This window comes from Echinops telfairi, unplaced genomic scaffold (genome assembly GCF_000313985.2).
Source record: "Echinops telfairi isolate 266 unplaced genomic scaffold, ASM31398v2 ScPeMD7_7469;HRSCAF=8507_1, whole genome shotgun sequence".
Lineage (NCBI taxonomy): Eukaryota > Metazoa > Chordata > Mammalia > Afrosoricida > Tenrecidae > Echinops > Echinops telfairi.
In genome coordinates, this window is record NW_022111373.1 from 79,372,288 (window position 1) to 79,377,232 (window position 4,945).

Genomic DNA, 4,945 nt, shown 5'->3' on the forward strand with positions numbered 1-4,945 from the left:
GTGACATTTCCAATCATCTCACATGCATGTGGAAGTCGCACATTGAATAGGGAAGATCTCAAGAAAATGGATGCATTTGGATTATGGCATTGGTGAAAGATTATTGAAAGTCCTACGGACTGCCAGAAAAACGAACCAATCGGTTTTAAAACATGTATGCTCAGAATGCTCAGATGTGAGGATGGCGAGCTTTCATCTCAGATATGTTCGACATGTGATCAGGAGAGACAAGTCCCTGGAAAGGGGAATTGGTAAAGTAGGGGTCAGAGATAAAAAGGAAGCCCCTTGATGAGATGTATTGACACAGCAGCTACAGCAATGGGTTCAAACCTAACAGCATTTTTTTTTAATAAATCATTTTACTGGGGGCTCGTACAACTCTTATCACAATCCATCCAACCATCCATCCATTGTGTGTCAAGCCCATTTGTACATTTGTTGCCCTCATCATTCTCAAAACATTTGCTTTCTGCTTGAGCCCTTGGTATCAGCTCCTCATTTCCCCCCTTCCTGTCCACTCCCTCACTAAGTCTTTTTCTTTTTCTTATCTTTTTTTTTTTGGACAGGGGAGAGCGCGAACGCAGCCCCCCACGACCACAAATTATGCAGTTGAGTTTCCCACATTTGGGGAAATTGCAGGGGTCAGCACATCCGTAGAGCGCTGGATAAGCCTTGCCCTGGGAAAACCACTTTCATGATCACGGTATCTCCCCTGGCAGGTAAGTATGCCTCACTAAGTCTTGATAATTTTTAAATTATTATTATTTTATCATGTTTTACACTCTCCAATGTCTCCCTTCACCCATTTTTCTGTTGTGCCTCCCCCAGGGAGGTGATTATATGTAGATCCTTTTGATCAGTTTCCCCTTTCTACTCCACCTTCCCTCTACCCTCCTGGTATTGCCACTCTCACCACTGGTCCTGAGGGGTTCATCTGTCCTGGATTCCCTGTGTTTCCAGTTCCTATCTGTACCAGTGTACATCCTCTGGTCTAGCCAGATTTGTAAGGTAGAATCGGGATCATGATAGTGGGGGGGAGGAAGCACTCAAGAACTAGAGGAAAGTTGTATGTTTCATCGATGCTACACTGCACCCTGACTGGCTTGTCCTTTACGCAATTTTAAGGATGGTGCAGGACCATGGAAAGTTTTACTCTGTTTGTGGTAGTTACATAATCTCCCGATAACTTGAGCGGAGGGGTGAGTCTAGCCTGTCAATCAGGTCATAGTCAATAATGCCTCTGCGTGGGCATGGCCTTCTCCTGAAGATTCTGGGAACTCCCATCTTCCTCCTTGGAGGCAGGACAAACACGATCTCTGCCTTCCCTTTCCTGCTGTTGAGACACTCAGAAAGCTGGAGGAGACCTGTGGGGATCCGTGACAGCTTTGAGATGTTTCCCACTGTCACTGGGCCCACAAGACCTACCCACTGGCCTGTGATCTTCCTGCCTTCGGCATCATTGCATGTCCTGCACGAATCTAAAGAGCAATTTATGGACTAGCGTTGGATATGTGGACTAATATCCGACTTATGGACTTGCTCTGGATTGGGTTGGGATGTTTTCTTAATATAAAATTGCTCTTTGATATAAAGTTCTCCCTTACACACATTTGAGTCTCCCTGGATTGTTTCTCTAGTCTACCCAGATCAATACCCTGTTGATTATAAGGTCGCTGAGTTGGAAATGACTAAACAGTACCTACACATTAGAGGGCCATAGATGGAATGAGAGAAAAATGTAGAACAAAGTCAAATTCATGAAAGAGACCAAGCATACTATGGCCCTTGGTTACCTCTCTGGTCTGGTGTGGGGGACCAACCTTTCCACAACTGAATGGGTTCAAGGGGCACTTGTGTAATTGAGGGGTAAAGAGACATCAGACAAGATAAAGCATGCAAGGGCTCCTCTTCCTATGGAGACCAGAGCAAAAAATTAGACCGTGCTTTATTCTCTCGCAGACTTATGTAGAGACCGTGCTTTATTCTCTCGCAGACTTCAGGCAAGCAAGCCATGGTAAACTCATACATAATAGGAGGGGGTTGTATTAAAGCATACACGTAACATGAGGGGGATGATATAGGGATATTCATGAAATAGGGTATACATGCAATAGGAAGGGGTTGTACTAGGGGTATACATGTGACAGGAAGGTACACCGATAACAAGATGGGCAGGCTCTAGAGTCAAGATGGCAACCTAACCTTGGTCATCGGAGCTGGCTGAACTCTTCTCCAGGGGAATTATCTATGATCCTTATCAGAAGGGAGTGGATCCTACTTAAGGTGAGACAGACAATAGGGTTTGATTATTTTTGACAACCTTCAGGCAGATAGCTTTCAAGCAGTTGACCTTCAAGAATACAGTAAGCAGCCATGTGTTTGCAAACAGCATGTTAATTTGGCATTATTATGGGGGGACATTGAGGGAAATAACTTTTACTTAGGAGAATGTGAGCGAGATGCATCTCCACCCCATGGATGTGAAAGTTACCTCCATGGGAGCCCTGGCCTCCCAGACTCCTTAACGTATGAATGTTGAGTTTGTCCGCATACTTTCTCTTCCTGGTTTTGCTTCCCACAGTCTGGAACTGATTTCACCCCATGTTAGACCAATCAACTATTTAAGATCAAAAGGGCAACATTGATCTAAGTACAAAGTAAGAGGGGGGTACCCCCCCAAACCCAGAATTGTGCTGGACAAAGAGGAGCTTTCATAGTACACATCTTTTCCCATTAGGCGGGTATTGAGCAACTTGCTCTGAGTTAGTGCAGCCAGTGGTGACACCTGTGAAGATTCTCTCTGGTCACAGTGAATTTTGTCATAAAAGCAATTTCACTCAAACCTCACTTTTATGATGGTCGATTTAAGAGAATAGCATGCTGCTGTGAAATTTTGTTTCCTGCTTGGGAAAAATGCTGCAGAAACAGTTGTGATGCTGAACACAGCTTACATGTACAGGGCTATGGGAAAACCCAAGTGTACAGCGGTTTTCTTTTTTCAAAAATGGTGAAATGTCGATTGATGACAAAACTCATTCTGACGTCTGTCATTTCTCAAATGGACGAAAATGTCAACTCACAGTGCATATGAAGCTTGTTCCACAAGGCCAGACTGCTAATCAAGTTTTCTATTTAGTCTTTCTATTTCTATTTAGTCTTCTGGAAAGACTGCCTAACAGTATGTAACAAAAAAGGCCTGATTGTGGCAGACGGGGGAGTGGTTTTGTCACCATGACTCACCTGACCTGCTCCGTGTGACCTCTTTTTGTTTCTGTGAATGAAGAGGGACATAAAAGGACAGCGATTTGACAATGTAGAAGAGGTGAAGAAAAAAACGAGCGAGGTGCTGTCAGCTATCCAAAAAGATGAGTTTGAAAAATGTTTCCAAGAATAGAATAGCAGTTTGGCATATGTATTAAGTGTAATGGACATACTTTGAAGGTGATACGTGATAAGATTGCCTTGTAAAAATAGTTACGGTAAATACATAGGTTTGAAAAAAATTCCATTTTTTTTTTTTTTTTGGTGGTGATGGTGGTTTGGGGCAGTTATTTCCTCATACAGAGGGTTAGGAAAGGAGGGATGGACACAGGAAACACAAGGAGTGGGGCATGTGCTGGTAGATTGAGGGGACTGCAATGGATGCGTTGAAGCAAATGTGTGTGAACTGAATGTAAAACGGAGCATCTGCTCTGTAAACTTAAAAAAAAATCATTTTATTGGGGGCTCTTACAACATTCCATACATCAATTGTATCAAGCATATTTGTACATATTGTTGCCATCATTATATTCTAAACATTTCTTTTTTATTTGAGTCCTTGATATCAGCATCTTTTTTCCCTATCTCCCCCCCATACCCATGACCCTTTGATAAATTATTGTTTTCATATCTTACACCAACCGATGTCTCCCTTCACCTATGTTTCTGTTGTTTGTCCCCCTGGGTGGGGGGTGGTGGTTATGCATTGATCACTTCGATCGGTCCCCCCATCCTCCCCCAATTTCCCCTACCCTCCTGATATTGCTACTCCCATTTCTGTTCCTGAGGGTTTTATCTGACCTGGATTCCATGTGTCATGAACTCTTTTTTTAAAAAAAATTTTAATCGTTTTATTAGGGACTCATACAACTCTTATCACAATACATACATACATACAATTGTGTAAAGCCCATTTGTACATTCATTGCCCTCGTCATTCTCAAACCATTTGCTCTCCACTTAAGCTCCTGACATCAGCTCATTCATCCCCCCTCCCCGCTGCCCCCTCCCTCATGAACCCTTGATAATTTACAAATTATTCTGTCATATCTAGCCCTGTCCGACGTCGCCCTTCACCCCCTTTTCTGTTGTCCGTCCCCCAGGCAGGAGGTCACATGTAGATCCTTGTAATCAGTTCCCCCTTTCCAATCCACCCTCCCTCTACACTCCCAGTATCGCCACTCACACCACTGGTCCTGAAGGGATCATCTGCACTGGATTCCCTGAGTTTCCAGTTCCTATCTGTGCCAGTGTACATCCTCTGGTCTGCCAGACTTGCAAGGTAGAACTCGGATTATGATAGTGTGGGGGGAGGAAGCATTTAGGAACTAGAGGAAAGTTGTATGTTTCATCGTTGCTGCATCGCCCCGACTGGCTCGTCTCCTCCCTGAAACCCCTCTGCAAGGGGATCTCCAGTGGCCTACGAATGGGCTTTGGTCTCCACTCTGCACTCCCCCCACCATTCACTACGGTAAGATTTTTTGTTCTTTGATGCCTGATACCTGACCCCTTTGGCACCTCGTGATCACACAGGCTGGTGTGTTCTTCCATGTGGGCTTTGTTGCTTCTGAGCTAAATGGCCGCTTGTTTACCTTCAAGCCTTTAAGACTCCAGACACTATATCTTTTGATAGCCAGGCACCATCAGCTTTCTTCACCACATTTGCTTATTCACCTGCTTTGTC

At 44.1% G+C, this 4,945-nt stretch overlaps 1 non-coding gene across 1 annotated transcript; it reads right to left on the reverse strand.

Annotated features, from left to right (window-relative positions):
* Positions 1 to 563: 563 nt before the first annotated feature.
* Positions 564 to 727, reverse strand: LOC115873946. The gene has a single exon (XR_004048714.1). It is a non-coding gene; the product is annotated as a U1 spliceosomal RNA (small nuclear RNA).
* Positions 728 to 4,945: the final 4,218 nt, after the last annotated feature.